At 38.9% G+C, this 18,894-nt stretch overlaps 1 pseudogene; it reads right to left on the reverse strand.

The window, feature by feature from the left end:
* Nucleotides 1-17,120: 17,120 nt before the first annotated feature.
* LOC102389091 lies at nucleotides 17,121-17,455 on the reverse strand (annotated as a pseudogene).
* Between the last annotated feature and the right edge of the window lie 1,439 nt (nucleotides 17,456-18,894).

Consider the following 18,894-nt stretch of genomic DNA (forward strand, 5'->3'; position numbering starts at 1 on the left):
ACCACAAGTCTAGTTACCGTCTATCACTATTAAAAATACTATATAGTTATTGACTACTTTCCTCACACTGTACCTGAAATGAGTGGTATTGTTGTTTTGAGGAGTAGCTGTTACTGGGCCTACCCACTCTAGTATTCTGGACTAGAGCATTCCATGGACAGTCCATGGGGTCTCAAAGAGTCAGACACAGCTGAGCAACTTTCACTTTCAACATTTCCACCTGGTTTTATAACCACGATATAGGCAACTATTAATTTCTAACTTTGTCTTCATCACTTTTGTCCATCATATGCCCAGTGATGTTGGTGTCTCAACTACTCCAAGTATTGGTCCTAGGTTTGTGCTAATTAACCCAGCATGGTATTAAGCCAACAGGACATCTATTAATGGCACCCATATCAACACATTTAACTTAATCAAAGACTCTGAAAATTAAATTCATAGGTATGTTCTACTGTTTACTATTAAACATGCATTTATTTCTATTATTGTCAGAGTATTCAAAATAATCTACTTTCATTTGTGGTTTTATTAAAATACTATTTTAAGGCAACATCGTAGGGCCACAGAATAGATCCTCCCAATAAAATAACTGCTAAGTGAAGTGAAGTCACTCAGTCGTGTCTGACTCTTAGCGACCCCATGGACTGCAGCCTACCAGGCTCCTCTGTCCATGAGATTTTCCAGGCAAGAGTACTGGAGTGGGTTGCCATTGCCTTTTCTGAAATAACTGCTAAAGGGCTCTTCTAATAAAAGTAAAATATGTCATGGGTAAATTACACCAAATATAAATGCTATTTTAAGAATTGTTAAAATAAGTTAATTCTCATAAGATAAAATCATAGAAAAGTAAGATGAGGCAATATCAGAAGAGAGAGATATAAATATTAAGCTTAGATCTAAATAATAAAGTTGTGAGAAATAAGAAGAGAAAGTGACTATTCAATGGTGTGACGGAAAGTAAGTCCAAAAGATTTCAGAAATGTGGAGAAATTGAACTGAGTTTTCTCCACCAAGCTTAGGACACTTGAAAAGATCAAAGTGTTCCTAGGTTGCTGGTATTCCTTGGAACTCAGGAAAAGAAAATTCACCTTTAAAAGAAAGTGTCCTCAATTTATGCCCAAAGTGATCTATCTCACGGATGACATTTAAAAATTTGACTTTCATTAAAGCACAAAATCACTCAGCATTTAAGGAAACAAGTTACCACTATTAAAATATTCTGAAATAACAAGTAGCAGACTTATTCCTCCAATGAATGAATATTCACTGGAAGGACTGATGCCAAAGCTGAAACTCCAATACTTTGGCCACCTGATGCGAAGAGCTGACTCATTGAAAAGACCCTGATGCTGGGAAAGGTTGAGGGCAGGAGGAGAAGGGGACGACAGAGGATGAGACAGTTGGATAGCATCACTGACTCAATGGGCATGAGTCTGAGCAAACTCTGGGAGACAGTGTAGGACAGCAATTCCCAGTGTGCTGCAGTCCATGGGTTTCAAAGAGTCAGACAGGAGTTAGCAACTGAACAACAGCAGCAAATTCCTCCAATGACTTCAGAGACTGTAATGTCAGATTCAAGATGTAAATTAAAAGAAGGAATAGAAATTAGTTAAATATAGGAAACAATAGAAAATGTCTTGCTGAATTTGGAAAAGAAATCCCATGAGATATTTTAGAAATTAAAACATTATTATAGAAAGTAAAACGCACTTTGTTGTTGTTCAGTCACTAAGTCATGTCTGGCTGTTTGAGACCCCAAGGACTGCAGTACACGAGGCTTCCTTATCCTTCACTATCTCCCACAGTTTGCTCAAACTCATATCCATTGAGTTGATGATGCCATCCAACCATCTCATCCTCTGTTATCCCCTTCTCCTCCTGCCTTCAATCTTTCCCAACATCAGGGTCTTTTCCTATGAGTCAGCTCTTCACATCAGGTGGCCAAAGTTTTGGAGCTTCAACTTCAGCTTCAGCATTAATCCTCCCAATATTCAGGATTGATTTCCTTTAGGATTAAGTGATTTGAACTCCTTGCTGTCCAATGGACTCTCAAGAGTCTTCTCTAAATCTCACTAGGTGTAAGAAAAAGAAGACAAATAAATTTTAATAGAAAATAAATTTTATGGTAGAGTTTTAGGAGGTAGTAATTTTAACATGTGTATAAACACATAAAAGACCCAGTTAGCCAAAACAATTTTGAGAAAGGATAGAGCTGGAAGAACTGTACTCCCTGGCTTCAGACCATACTATGAATGCAAAGCTATAGTAATCAAAGCAGTATGATACTGATGCAGAAACAGACACACAGATCAATGGAACAGAATGAGCAATCCAGAAATAAACAAGGGGTGCTGGAAAAATTGGACAGTTACATGTAGCAACATATATGAAATAAACTTGAAATGACTTAAAGATCTAAATGTAAGACCAAAAACTATAAAACTCCTAAAGGAAAGCATAGACAGAACATTCTGTAACACAAATCATAGCTATATATTTTTTGGATCTGTATTTTAGAACAAAAGAAATAAAAGTAAAAATAAACAAATGGAAACTAATTAAACTTATAAGCTTTTGCACAGCAAAGGAAACCATCGATAAAACCAAAAAGACAACCTACTTAATCAGAGAACACATTTGTAAATAATAGGACCAATAAGGGGTTAATATCCAAAATATACAAACAGCATTACAATTCAATGATGGTGAAATAGCAACCTGATTAAAAACAAGCAGAAGACTTGACTAAACATTTTTTTCAAAGAAGACATACAGGTGGCTAATAGGTACATGAAATAATGCTCAACATTGCTGATCATCAGGGAAATACAAATCAAAACCACAATGAGATATCACTTCATATCTGTCAGAATGGCTATTATGAGAAAGAACACATATAACAAATGCTGAGAAGCATGTGGAGAAAAGAAAGTGTGCACTTTTGGTGACAATGTAAATTAGGGCAAACTTTGAGGAAAATGGTATAAAGACTTCTCAAAAAACTAAAAATAGAGCTACCATATGACCCAACAGTTCCAGTCTTGGGTATATATCTGAAAAACAAAACAAAACAATACTAATTTGAAAAGATATCTGCACCTCAATGATCATAGCAGCATTATTAGCAATTGCCAAGATATGGAAGCAACCTAAGTGTCCATCAACAGATGAGTGGACAAAGAAGTGGTATATAATATAAATACAATGCAAGACTGCCCTGTCATAGAAAAGAATGAAAAAAAAAAAAAAAGCCACTTGCAGCAACATGGATGGATTTGGAGGGCATTATGCTTACTGAAATGTCAGACAGAGAAAGGCAAATACTGAGTGATACCACCATATGTAAAATCTAAAAGTTGTAGCAAAGTCATGAATATAACAGAAAAGAAGCAGATTCACAAGTAGAGAGAGCAAACTAGTGCCATCAGTGGGGAGAAGGAAGTTGGGAGGGGCAACATAAGGGGAAGGGAATAAGAAGTACAAACTATGATCTAGAAAATAAGCTATAGGGGCATATTATACAACATAGGGAAAATAGCCAATATATTGTAATAACTATAAATGGATAATAACCTTCAACAATTATGAATCACCTGTATTGTATGCCTGTAACTGACATAATATTGTATATCAACTATAATTAAGAAGAAAGAGCTGAGGGTAGATATCTCAAAATCATAATGGATACTAAAGGAGAGTACAGTACAAAACCCTCTACGTTCCCAAGAAAAATTAATGTCAATTTTAGAAATTATACGTATCAGAAGTATCTTTTATGGATCAGGGCCAAATAAAGACATTTTCAGATATACAAAATTCAACACGTGGTCACCAAAGAAAATTTTAAAGATGCATTTTAGGAAGAAGTGAAATAATTCCATAATCCAGGCTTATAATGGGGAAAAAAAAAACTCATAGGCAAATTAACTACATGCAATTCATGTAAACAAAACATCTGTATAAAGTTATAATAATCACAGTTGGAATAATAATATGTAATGATACATTTAATTTTGGTCATTTCCTACTGCAACCCTGTAAATATATTTATCAATATTGTTTATTTTATAGAATAGAGATTCAGATAGGTTTATGACCTAAGATTAATTTAGAAGGGGCAGAATTAGATTTGAACTCAGAATGTTATGTGGCAGCCAAGGAAGAATACTAATCTAGAAGCATGAATAAACAGACTAACATGCTGCAATCTTTAATTTATAGACTGCAGAATCTCTGTGAAGAATGTTGACATATAGCCCAGCATGCTTTTGTGAGTCATATACTGCCAAAATTCTCCAGTCCTAATCAAGGGGTATCCAAATCTGACTCAGAATAATAACTGGCATGTTTCCAGACCTGAGTATAAAGGATAAAAAGAAACAAATTTGAGCCCATATTTTCAGGAGTGTCTGTAAGTTAGTTATATCACCCTGTAGTGGAGTGCTGTGATAATACAGTTGTTAATCATAGGGATCAGTTTCCCTGGGAAACTTAAGACAATCTAACTGACTAAACAGTTCATTACACTGCAAAAGGAATGAGGCCCCGGTTTGTTCCTTTCAGTCAGTTCAGTCACTCAGTTGTGTCCAACTCTTTGCGACCCCATGGACTGCAGCACTCCAGGCCTCCCTGTCCATCACCAACTCCTGGAGTTCACCCAAATTCATGTCCATTGAGTCGGTGATGCTATGTAACCATCTCATCTTCTGTCATCCCCTTCTCCTCCTGCCTTCAATCTTTCCCAGCATCAGGGTCTTTTTCAAGGAGTCAGTTTTTTTGCATCAGGTGGCCAAAGTATTGGAGCTTCAGCTTTAGCACCAATCCTTCTAATGAATATTCAGGACTGATTTCCCTTAGGATGGACTGGTTGGATCTCCTTGCAGTCCAAGGGACTCTCAAGAGTCTTCTCCAAAGTCACAGTTCAAAGGCAACAATCCTTTGGCACTCAGCTTTCTTTCTAATCCAACTCTCACATCCATACATGACTACTGGAAAAACTATAGCTCTGACTAGATGGACTTTTATCAGCAAAGTAATATCTCTGCTTTTTAATATGCTGGCTAGTTTGATCATAGCTTTGCTTCCAAGAAGCAAGCGTCTTTTAACTTCATAGCTGCAGTCACCATCTGCAGTGATTTTAGAGACCAAAAAATAAAGTCTGTCACTGTTTTCATTTTTTCCTCATCTATTTGCCATGAAGCGATGGGACCAGATTCCATGATCTTAGTTTTCTGAATGTTGAGTTTTAAGTCAACTTTTTCACTCTCCTATTTCAGCTTCATCAAGAGGCTCTTCAGTTCCTTTTTGTTTTCTTCCATAAGGGTGGTATCATCTGCATATCTGAGATTATTGGTATTTCTCCTGGCAATCTTGATTCCAGCTTGTGCTTCATCCAGCCTAGCATTTCACATGATATACTCTGCCTATAAGTTAAATAAGCAGGGTGACAATATACAGTCTTGATATACTCTTTTCCTGATTTGGAACCAGTCTGTTGTTCCATGTCCAGTTCTAGCTGTTGCTTCTTGACCTGCATACCGATTTCTCAGGAGGCAGGTAAAGTGATCTTTTATTCCCATTTCTTGAAGAATTTTCCACAGTCTCTTGTGATCTACACAGTCAAAGGCTTTGGCATAATCAATAAAGCAGATCAGATCAGATCAGTCGCTCAGTCGTGTCCAACTCCTTGCGACCCCATGAATCGCAGCATGCCAGGCCTCCCTGTCCATCACCAACTCCTGGAGTTCACTCAGACTCACGTCCATCGAGTCAGTTATGCCATCCAGCCATCTCATCCTCTGTCGTCCCCTTGTCCTCCTGCTCCCAATCCCTCCCAGCATCAGAGTCTTTTCCAATGAGTCAACTCTTCGCATGAGGTGGCCAAAGTACTGGAGTTTCAGCTTTAGCATCATTCCTTCCAAAGAAATCCCAGGGCTGATCTCCTTCAGAATGGACTGGTTGAGATGTTTTTCTGGAATTCTCTTGATTTTTTGATGATTCAGTGGTTTTTGGCAATTTTATTTCTGGTTCCTCTGGCTTTTCTAAGTATAGCTTGAACATCTGGAAGTTCACAGTTCACGTACTGTTGAAGCCTGGCTTGGAGAATTTAATTCAAATAACCATTATATCTAGTAGTGTGGGCAAGAATCCCTTAGATGAAATGGAGTAACCCTCCTAGTCAACAAAAGAGTCAGAAATGCAGTACTTGGATGCAAATTAAAAAATGACAGAATGATCTGTTCCCTTAACTATTCCGTCTCCAGAGTCATGAGACTCCATATCTCACATATGTGATACTGTTCTACCAATGTCTTACATGCTTTGAGCTAACAGTCTTCCTGTTGTACACACTGTCCACAGCCTGAACACCTAAACTTAGAAATCTAGGGGTAGTTTCTTCTTCTCTCTATACCTAGGTAGAACAGATTATTCATTTGTTGTTGCTACCGAATATATGGTATGTTTTGTTGGTGATTACATGTAACATTGAGCTCACTGATTTCATAAAAAATAACATACCGTTGTCATTAGGACTGTACTAGAGGAGAAATGGGAGTCCCTTGGATTAGGATCATAAGATTACTTACTGGCATGAACCTTTTTTAAGTAGCTTTATGACATTTTCTCTATCTCAAAAAAGCTTGTATGATTTTTGCATTATTGCTTGACTGAGAATTGTAAGGATGTATTTATAGTTGAACTGTGATAAGAGATCATGTTAGGTAGAGAGCATCTTTGACACTGTATTTGTATAAAAGAAATGTATGTACAACTGGAAATTAGAGGGAGAGATAAAGTGCTTGTGTCCATCACCATCTCTGCCGTTATCGTATGCGACGCACTATCCTGACTGAGCAGCTACAGCAAAGCAGTTCTTATTTTCATGTGCCTTGACTCCTCTGAGCATAGGCACCTGGATTTCCGGGGTAGAACTCAGTCCAAGTTCATCCACAGATGAACAGGACATGAGGTGGATTTTTGTGAAGGAGTAAAGTGGGTCTTTCTCTTGACAATTCAAACGAGAAAAACAGTGGTGTGAATCAGGTAGTAATGGGAATAGAAACTGAAATGATGCAGCAAATTAAGAGTAAATGCACAAAGGGTCACTGATAAGCGAAAATCATGAGGGAACATAAGAGACTGAATAAGGAAAAATAGCAAAATAGAGGTCAGCTATACAGAATAGAACAATAAAAGTATTTTGTTTACAAAGCCCATAGCAATAAGAGTAGAGATACACTGAGTCAAAAGACAAATGTTCTATAGACTGAAGATCTACATGACTTTCCACTTTTGCTGTAGTTCCTAGAGTTCCTTGAATTCTAAATGGGATTTCAGTTCTAGTTCCTTTGAGGCACAACCATATTTGATTAAGATTCTTGTCTTTTTGTGTGTGAGTTGATGTTTCTTTTCTCTCAAGCAAGAGAACTAAGTATGAATGGCTTAAGCAAAATCTACAGTTCGCTTCAAGATTATGTCAAAGCAAAATCTCACTGGACAGAATCAAATAACAAAGGAATATTTTATTCAGCTGCGATGGGGGTCAAGACCACTGAGATAGAGGAGAGATTAAACTTAACATCTCTGAAAAAAGAGGTGGGAAAGTTTTTAAGTGCTGGAGTGAGCTAGTGAAAAAGTGTTGGAGGGCGCCAGTGAGAGGTTGTCAACTTCATTAGACCATTTGTCTTCGCTAAATGGCACTTACTGAAGTTCAGTTCAGTTTAGTTCAGTGCAGTGGCTCAGTTGTGTCCGACTCTTTGCAACCCCATGGACTGCAGCATTCCAGGCCTCTCTGTCCATCACCAACTCCCGGAGTTTACCCAAACTCATGTTCACTGAGTCAATGATGCCATCCAACCAGCTCGTCCTCAGTCATCCACTTCTTATACCGCCTTCAATCTTTCCCAGCATGGGGGTCTTTCAAAGGAGTCAGCTCTTCGCATCAGGTGGCCAAAGGATTGGAATTTCTTCAACATCAGTCCTTCCAATGAACACTCAGGACTGATTTCATTTAGGATGGACTGGTTAGATCTCCTTGCAGTCCAAGGTACTCTCAAGAGTCTTCTCCAACACCACAGTTCCAAAGCATTAATTCTTCAGTGCTCAGCTTTCTTCATAGTCCAACTCTCGCATCCATACATGACCACTGGAAAAACCATAGCCTTGACTAGATGGACCTTTCTTGGCAAAGTTTTCTCTGCTTTTTAATATGCTGTCTAGGTTGGTCATAACTTTCTTGCCAAGGAGTAAGCATCTTTTAATTTCATGGCTGCACTCACCATATGCAGTGATTTTGGAGCCCCCCAAAATAAAGTCTGCCACAGTTTCCACTGCTTACCCATCTATTTGCCATGAAGTGATGGGACCAGATGCCATGATCTGAGTTTTCTGAATGTTGAACTTTAAGCCAACTTTTTCATTCTCCTCTTTCACTTTCATCATGAGGCTCTTTAGTTCTCTTTACTTTCTGCAACAAGGATAGTGTCATCTGCATATCTGAGGTTATTGATATATCTCACTACAATCTTGATTCCAGCTTGTGCTTCATCCTGCCCAGTGTTTCTCATGATGTACTCTGCATATAAGTTAAATAAGCAGGGTGACAATATACAGCCTTGACGTACTCCTTTTCTCATTTGGAACTCGACTAAGTGTCTGAACTGAACTGAACTGCTTTCCATGTACAGTTCTAACTGTTGCTTCCTGACCTGCATACAGATTTCTCAAGAGACAGGTCAGGTGGTCTGGTATTCCCATCTCTTTCAGAATTTGCCACAGTTTACTGTGATCCATACAATCAAAGGCTTTGGCGTAGTCAATAAAGCAGAAATAGATGTTTTTCTGGAACTCTCCTGCTTTTTTGATGATCTAGTGGACGTTGGCAATTTGATCTCTGGTTCCTCTGCCTTTTCTAAAATCAGCTTGAACATCTGGAAGTTCATGGTTCATGTATTGTGGAAGCCTGGCTTAGAGAATTTTGAGCATTACTTTACTAAATGTGTGAGATGAGTGCAATTGTCTGGTAGTTAGAGCATTCTTTGGCATTGCCTTTCTTTGGAATTGGAATGAAAACTGACCTTTTCCAGTCCTGTGGCCACTGCTGAGTTTTCCAACTTTGCTGGCATATTGAGTGCAGCACTTTCACAGCATCATCTTTTAGGATTTGAAACAGCTCAGCTGGAATTCCATCACCTCCATTAACTTTGTTTGTAGTGGTGCTTCCTAAGGCCCACTTGACTTCACATTCCAGGATGTCTGGCTCTAGGTGAGTGATCACACCATCGTGATTATCAGGATCGTGAAGATCTTTTTTGTGCAGTTCTTCTGTGTATTCTTGCCACCTCTTCTTAATATCTTCTGCTTCTGTTAGGTCCATACCATTTCTGTCCTTTATTGTGCCATCTTTGCATGAAATGTTCCCTTGGTATCTCTGATTTTCTTGAAGAGATATTGAGTCTTTCCCATTCTGTTGTTTTCCTCTATTTCTTTGCACTGATCACTGAGGAAGGCTTTCTTATCTCTCCTTGCTATACTTTGGAACTCTACATTCAAATGGGTATATCTTTCCTTTTCTCCTTTGCTTTTCACTTCTCTTCTTTTCATAGCTATTTGCAAGGCCTCCTCAGACAGCCATTTTGCTTTTTTTGCATTTCTTTTTCTTGGGGATGGTCTTGATCTCTTTCTCCTTTACAATGTCACAAACCTCCATCCATAGTTCATCAAGCACTCTGTCTATCAGATCTAGTTCCTTAAATCTATTTGTCACTTCCACTGTATAATCATAAGGGATTTGATTTAGGTCATACCTGAATGGTCTAATGATTTTCCCTACTTTCTTCAATTTAAGTCTCAACCTGGGATTAAGAATTTCATGATTTGAGTCACAGTCAGCTCCCGGTCTTGTTTCTGGTCTTGTTTCTGCTGACTGTATAGAGCTTCTCCATCTTTGGCTGCAAAGAATATAATCAATCTGATTTTGGTGTTGACCATCTGGTGATGTCCATGTGTAGAGTCATCTCTTGTGTTGTTGGAAGAAGGTGTTTGCTATGATGCATGCATTCTCTTGGCAAATTCTATTAGCCTTTGCCTTGCTTCATTCTGTACTCCAAGGCCTAATTTGCCTGTTACTCCAGGTTTTTCTTCACTTCCTACTTTTGCATTCCAGTCCCTTTAATGAAAAGGACATCGTTTTTTGGTATTAGTTCTAGAAGGTCTTGTAGGTCATCATAGAACTGTACAACTTCAGCTTCTTCTGCATTACTGGTCGGGGCATAGGCTTGGATTACCGTGGTATTGAATGGTTTGCCTTGGAAATGAACAGAACAGAGATCATTCTGTCGTTTTTGAGATTGCATCCAAGTACTGTATTCCCCACTCTTTTGTTGGCTATGATGAAGTGTCTGAAGTTAGACTTCCAATTTCCACAGAGACTGGGAGATAGATTCTCTGTCTTGATTACACTTCAAAGGGATGGCTTTAAGGTCCTTGAGAAAGACATTCCTGGGTTGTAAAACACGCAAGAGGTTACATTTACATCTCAAAGGAGAAGTGAATTTACAGTTACAATTTTCTAAAGTGAATGCTCTAAAAAATGGTCAGGAGCTTATCATCGGGAATAAACCTGTCTAAAGTTTAGTCAGATTGAGGGAAATGTTACGACCTTCTTGGTCAATCACCTGAGAATTCAAAGAGCTGAAACCTTGACTATCAAGCTTTAGGGAGGCAAGGAGCAGAAAAGTTGTAGTGATGTTGGCAGCAAGAGGTCTGTGTTCTCCCAAAACACCATCCCGAAGGCAACATAGTTGGGCTTCCCTGGTAGCTCAGAGGGTAAAGCGTCTGCCTACAAAGCAGGAGACCTGGGTTTGATCCCTGGGTTTGATCCCCTGAAGAAGGAAATGGCAGCCCACTTCAGGACTCTTGCCTGGAAAATCCCACAGACGGAGGAGACTAGTAGGCTACAGTCCATGGGGTTGCAAAGAGTCGGACATGACCCAGTGACTTCACTTTCACTTTCTTTCTAACTACATCTTGGCTGTATCTTTGCAGTTACTTAAAAACTATCAAAAACATCGTTTTGACCCAGTTTAGATGGGGTGCATATATATTAATTTTTTCATTCATTCAGCAAATGTTTACTGAGTGTTTACAATGTACCAGACACTTTCTAAACATAGATTTATTTATTAGTGAAGAAAATATTCAAAATTCTCTGTATTTAAATACATAGAGAGTCAACAGATGGGACCAAAATGAGTAAACAAAATATTTAGCAGTGACATCAACTGGATGAAGGAGTAGGAATCTTCTTTTACCTTTCTTTAGGATGTTTCCACCACCATTTCCCCACAGAAACTTAATTTTGTCAACAGTCTGCAGGTGAGAGTACCTTTTTGTGAGTTCAAGTTTCTAGTAGCGAAGTTCTAGCATAACATTAGAGCAATATCTATATCTGTATATAATATATCTGAGAATGGGTGTGTTGAAGAGGGGAGGAAGAATGGTTTCCCGTCATCTGCATCATCCCTTTCCCAAGGCAGCAGAGCTCAGGGCCATGCAGTTTCTCCCGTGGAGGAATGCCAGAACTTAGTGAATGAATGCCCTCCTTCCAGCTCTTCTGGTTGCTGCTAAAGAGGCTCACTTCTTTCTTGCTGTACCTCAAGTACTGAAATTATAAAAATGAGAGCGAGGGGGAAGGGAGTGTTTCTCAGAATTCATCACAGGGCAGGAGAAGCTTTATGAACTCCATCAAAAAGTCTACCCATGAGCCACTTGGGATGCCTCAACTGTGATTCTTCCAACTGGCACATGAGCACCCTTAATATTAATCCTCTGTGTTCCTCACCCCTCCCCACATTTTAGATTCCCCATGCAGCCTCATGCACAATGGTAAGAAGCTTTTGCAGATGGCTAACACACATGCACAGAAGGCTTGCCGCCTCTGTGGGATCGGAAGAAGCCCATACTTCAGAATTCGGGTCCTGCCCTAAGGGAAACAAACAGGAGGGTCTCAACCCTCAGTCTAGTGTTGCAGAATTGAGAGATGGCATGCCACTTTAAATATCCCCTCTCCAGAAAGAGCAGGTAGCGTGGAACAGGTACATTCAAAGAAAAGTTTTGAGAAAGGCTCAGAATCTCTAGTCAGGCTCACTTGTGAAGGCATTTCCCTATGAAAACTAAAGGTTGGTAAAGACTGGAGGAGGTGAGTGCTTCTTCACATGTAGAGACAGTAGTGCAGGACTTTGAGGAGCATGAATGGCCAAGGACACCTGACCCCCACAGGTACACAGGGCACACAGTGATTTTTCCCTAACCAGCCCCCTACAAAGGAAATCCAAAGGTACCTGGCAAATAATTCAAAATAACTGTTTTAGGAAGCTCAACGAGTGACAAAAAACACAAACAGACCACTCAATGAGATCAGGAATAAATATGTATGTAAAATGAAAAGTTCAACACAGAGAAATCATTAAAAAATACAAAAGTTCAAGACCTGAAGAATAAATTGAATGACATGAAAGTGTCAACATCATATTTAAACAAGCAGAATAAAAAATATCTGAGTGAGTCCATGACATTTATGATATACCATCAAATGAACTAATGTTTTCATTATGGGAGTTTCAGATATAGAAGAGAGGGAGAAAGAGGCATAACATTTATTTAAAGAGATAGTGACTGAAAATTTTCCAAATCTGGAGACAAATATGGACAACCAAGTGCATACAGACGAAAGGTCCAAAATGATATTTAGCCCAAAGAGGATTTCACTGACAAATCAAACCTTAAAAAAATAGGGAGAGAGACAGTTTTGAAAGTAGCAAGAGAAAAGAGAGGGAGATCATAGAAAAGGAAGCATCAGTAAGATTACTAGCTGATTTCTTAGCAGACAACTTGCAGGGCAGGAGGCGTGGCATGGGCCTTCCCAGACTAAAAAGAGCTGATGGAATTCATCCTGACTGGACCTGTTTTAAAAGAAATTTGAAAGGGAGTTCTTCATACTGAAATGAAGCTAATTTAGTAACAATAAAACAAATAAAAGTACAAAGTAAAGGCAAATATGTAGTCAAATTCAACATACTCTTTTGATGCAATAGCAGTTTGTGAATTACTTTTAATACAAGTATAAACTTTAAAAGACAAAAGTACTAAAAAGAAAAGCTATAGTTACAATAACTTGGTAATGGGTATACAATTTAAAAAGACATAAATTGTCAAACTTGAATAAAATAGAGCAGAAGTAAAACAGTTCCTTATGCAATTTAAGTTGTCATTATCAGCTTAAAATAGGCTGTTACAACTATTAGAAATTTATGGAAGCCTCATGTTAAAGTGAAAGCTGCTCAGTCGTGTCCTACTCTTTGCGACCCTATGGACTATACAGTTCATGGAATTCTCCAGGCCAGAATACTGGAGTGGGTAGCCTTTCCCTTCTCCAGGGGTTCTTCTCAACTCAGGGATTGAACCCAGGTCTCCTGTATCGCAGGGAGATTCTTTACCAGCTGAACCATAAAGGAAGCCTAAGAATACCAGAGTGGGTAGCCTATTCCTTCTCCAGCAGATCTTCCCGATCCAGGAATTGAACGGAGGTCTCCTGCATTGCAGGTGGATTCTTTACCAACTGAGCTACCAGGGAAGTCCAAGCTACATGTTAACCATAAATCAAAAACCTATAGCAGACGCACAAACACACAAAAGATTGTCGTCATTGTCTGTTGCTCGGTTGTGTCAGACTCTGTGATCCCATGGACTGCAGCACACCAGGCTTCCCTGTCTTTCACCATCTCCCAGAATTTGCTCAAACTCACATCCATTGAGTCGGTGATGCCATCCAATCATCTCATCTTCTATTGTCCCCTTCTCCTCTTGCCTTCAATCTTTCCCAGCATCAGGGTCTTTTCTAATGAATAGGCTCTTTGCATCAGTTGGCCAAAGTATTGGAGCTTCAGCTTCAGTATCAGTCCTTACAGTGAACATTCAGGACTGATTTCCTTCAGGATGGACTGGTTTGAATTCCTTGCTGTCCAAGGGATACTCAAGAGTCTTCTCCAACACCACAGTTTAAAAGCATCAATTCTTTGGTGCTCAGTTTTCTTTATAGTCCAATTCTCATATCCATACATGACTACTAGAAAAACCATAGCTTTGACTAGATGGATCTTTGTTGGCAAAGTGATCTCTCTGCTTTTTAATATGCTGTCTAGGTTGGTCATAGCTTTTCTTCCAAGGAGCAATAAAGAAATTAAGATATGTCATTACAGAAAATCATCAAATCACAAGCAAAACAGCAAGCAAGAAAGAAACAAGTGCATTTAAAAAAAAAAATCAGAAAGCAATTAACAAAATGACAATAGAAAGCCCTTACCTAGCAATAATTCTTTATTTTAAATAGATTAACTTCTCCAATTATAATATATAGAATGAATAGATTAAAAAAAAAAACACACACACACACAGTATACTCTCTATAAGAGATTCATTTCAGTTTCAAGAACACATTGGCTTAAAGTGAATGAATGGAAGAACTACTCCAAATATTCCAAGCAAATGGAAACCAAAAAAATAAAGAAGATGTGATATACATATGTATATGTATATGCATATACATATATATAGAATATAATAATTCTATTCTATTAATTAATATAATTCTATTATTCTGTATAATATATATAATAGAATAATACTCAGGCATTTGCAGCAACATGGATGGACTTAGAGGGTATTGAAACTGTTAGTCACTCAGTCATGTCTGACTCTGTGACCCCAGGGACTGTAGTCTGCCAGGCTCCTCTGTCCATGGAATTCTCCAGGCAAGAATATTGGAATGGGCTACCATTTCCTTCTTTAGGGGATCTTCCCCACCCAGGAATTGAACCTTAGTCTCCTGCATTGCAGGCAGATTCTTTACCATCTGAGCCACCAGTGAAGCTTGGAGGATACTAGGTTAATTGAGATAAATCAGACCAAGAAAAATGAATCCCATATGATTTCACTTATTTGTGGAATCTAAAAACCCAAATCAAACAACCAAACAAAACAGAAACGGGCCCATAGTTATACAGAATAAACTGGTGGTTGCCAAGGAGAAGGGTTGTTGTTATTCAGATGCTCTTTGTGACCCCATTGACTCCAGCAGATCAGACCTCCCTGACCTTCACTATCTCCTGGAGTTTGCACAAACTCTTGTCCATTGAGTAGATGATGCCATTCAACCATCTCATTCTCTGTCACTACCTTCTGCTCTCAATCTTTCCCCACATCAGGGTCTTTTCCAATGAGTCAGCTCTTTGCATCAGATGGCTAAAGAATTGGAGCTTCAGCTTTAGCATCAGTCCTTCCAATAAATATTCAGGGTAGATTTCCTTTAGGATTGACTGAGATGTGTCCTAGTTGGCCCATATTAGGGCAGGTGGGTTCTTAGCATATGGAGCTGTAGTTCCCTGACCAGGGATTGAACCTGGGCTCCCTGCATTGAAAGTGTGGAGTCTTAACCACTGGACTGCCAGGGAAGTCCCAAGAAGGGTGGTAGGGGGACAGAGAAAATAGGTGAATGGATTAAGAGGTAGAAACCTTCAAATCTAAAATAAATAATCATTTATTACATTATGTGACATAATATGTCAGGAATGGAATTGATGATATTGTAATACTTTATATGTTGCAGGATAATAACTGGTCATACTGTACTGATCATTTCATAATATATAAGTGTATTCAATTACTAAGTTGTCCATTTGAAATTAATGTAATATTGTGTGTTAATTATAACTACTGGAAAGAATTAGTTCTAATTCTAATTAAATAAAGCACATCACTAAAGACAAATAGATCATAGAAGAAATAAAAAGGGAAAATAAAAAATATCTTGAGACAAACAGAAATGAAAACACAGCATACCAAATCTCATGGGATGCCCCAAAGCAGTTCTGAGATGTGTTTATAAGAAACAATTTCAGTAAGAAAAAGGAAAGACCTCAAATAACCTATTTTTGCTTCTCAAGGAACTAGAAAAATAACAAACTCGGCCCAAAGTAAGTAGAAGAGAGGAAATATTAACAAAAGCCAGAGCAGAAATAAGTGAAATAGAGACCAGACAAAAACACAATATATGAAACTAAGAGTTTAGTTTTTTTTTTTTTAAAGATGAACAAATAAGAAACATTTTTGGTAGACCAAGACAAAAAGATGTCTCAAATTCAGAAATGTAACAATGGATATTACAACAGATACCACAAATACTATGGGTCATAAGTGGCTATTATGAATAATTATACACCAAAAAATTGGATAACCTAATAGAAATGGATACAATTCTAGAAGCATGCAACCTAACAAGCCTGAATCAGGACGAAACCAAACATCTGTATAGAGCAATAGTGAGTAAGGAGATTGAGTCAATAATGAGAAACCTCCCAGCAAGAAAAGTCGAGGGCAGATGATTTCTCTGGTGAATTCTGATAAATTAACACCAATACTTCTCAAACTCTTTTTAAAAAATGGAAGAGGAGGGTACCTTCCCCAAATTCATTTTATACATCCAGCATTACTTTATAGCAAGACTATATGGACGTCAAATGAAAAGAAAATTACAAGCCAGTGTCTCTGACAAAAAACAGACCACAAAAATCCTCAGCAACGTACTACTGACTGAGTTGGACAGCCACTGAAAGGGTCATGCAGTGCAGTCAAGTGAGATTTATCCCTGGGATGCAGGGACGGCCAATGCATGTGAATAAATCAATACACGCACCGCAGTAACAAAAATTGTGAAAGTGTTAATTACTCAAGTCATGTCTGATTCTTTTCGACCCCATGGACTGTAGCCCACCAGGCTCTTCTATCCATGAAATTCTCCAGGCAAGAATGCTGGAGTGGGTAGCTATTTCCTTCTCCAGGGGATCTTCCTGATCCAGGGATCAAATCTGGGTCTCCTGTACTGCAGGCAGATTCTTTTTTTTTTTTTTTTTTAATCCAGGTGACTGGGGAAGGTTTGCAAGAGGGGATTTAATTGCCAAGAACCCAGTTAGAAGGCAGAGGTGCCAGTCAAGGCGGTGGCCGGCCAGGGGCCGGTCCTGGTGGAGGAGCGTCCTGGGGTGTGCTAGCCCGGGTGAGCTCACTTACTCTGTGGCACGTCCGAGATCAAGGCAGATGCCAAAGTTGGTGTTGGTGATGGAGCCCACGATGGTCTTGTCGAGGTCGCAGGTCAGGCCCCGCTCACAGGGACACTTGTAGTCAACCCCACAGAGCGTAAAGGCGGAGCACTCGCTGTTCTTGCTGGCCTTGGATGCGCAGCGGGCCAGGCTCAGGCCGTCTTCCCGGTAGCAGCACTTGCTGTTGCACTGCGCAGTGTTCAGGCAGAGCTCACGCTCATCCAGCTTGATTATGATTCCCCGGGGTCGGGAACTGCATAGGCTGCAAGGGCGACGAGCAGAAGGACGAGGACCTTCTCCATGATGAGTGGGCACACCTGGTGTAGGTTGCAACCGGCAGATCAGGTCAGGTGGCAAAAGACAGATTCTTTACTCTCTATGCCACCAGGGGCACCCACCATATTAACAAAATGAAGGATACATACAAATCATATGATTATCTCAATAGATTATGGAAAAAACATTTGGCAAAATTCAACATAAAAACTTTCTACAAGGTGGGTATAGAAGGGATATACCTTCTATAATAGAGCAAATTTTTTTATTGCTGTGATAAATGTCATGGGAATTTAAATAGGAATTGCATTAAATCTATAGATTGCTTTGACAGTATGGATATTTTAACAATGTTAATTCTTCCAATCTGTGAACATGGGATATCTTTCCTTTTGTTTGAATCTTCTTTAGTTTCTTTCTTCAAAATATTTTTCAGTGTATGGATTTTTCACCTCCTTGATTAAATTCATCCCCAAGTATTTTATTATTTTTGATATAATTTTAAATGATAGAGTTGTATTTCTTTTTCATGTTGTTCTTTGTTAGTGTATGCTGCTAAGTTGCTTCAGTCGTGTCCGACTCTGTGTGACCCCATAGATGGCAGCCCACCAGGCTCCCCTGTCCCTGGGATTCCCCAGGCAAGAACACTGGAGTGGGTTGCCATTTCCTTCTCCAATGCATGAAAGTGAAAAGTGAAAGTGAAGTTGCTCAGTCATGTCTGACTCTTCGCAACCCCATGGACTGCAGCCTACCAGGCTCCTCCATCCATGGGATTTTCTAGGCAAAAGTACTGGAGTGGGGTGCCATTGCCTTCTCCGGTTAGTGTATAGAAACACAATCAATTTTGGGGGGTTAATCTTGTATTTTATAACTTTGCTGAATTTGCTTATTAGTTCTATCATTTGTGTGTGTGTGTGTGTGTGTGTGAAATCTTAAGACTTTTTTTTTTGCATAAGATTTACATGCAGCAGAGACTGCTTTACTTCTTTTCCAACTTGGATCCATTTTATTTCTCTTTTGCCCAATTGCTCTGGTTAAAACATCCAGTATTGTTAACAGGAGTGATGAGAGTGGACATCTTTGTCCTGTTTCTGATCTTACATAAAAAGCTTCTATTTACTATTACTATTTTATTTTTTTACTATTGCATATGATAGCAGCAATGGGCTTTTCTTATATAATCTCTATTATAGAAGGTACGTTCCTTCTATACCCACCTTGTAGAAAGTTTTTATGTTGAAAAAGAAAAAGTTATATGCAGGGTGGACCAATGTGGGGAGAATCTGGAGTTGGCTGCAGCATGAGTGGGTGATGATATGAGTGTAATTATGGAAGGAAAGAATTATTAAACCTCAGCCAAAGAAGACGACTAAGGAGACATTTTGAAAACTGGGGTAACCACAATTTTACTTAATTCACAATTTTGTATAGCACTAATCCTATATTCGTTGTCAAGAAGGCTGTA

The sequence above is a fragment of the Bubalus bubalis genome, chromosome 15 (genome assembly GCF_019923935.1).
Source record: "Bubalus bubalis isolate 160015118507 breed Murrah chromosome 15, NDDB_SH_1, whole genome shotgun sequence".
NCBI lineage: Eukaryota > Metazoa > Chordata > Mammalia > Artiodactyla > Bovidae > Bubalus > Bubalus bubalis.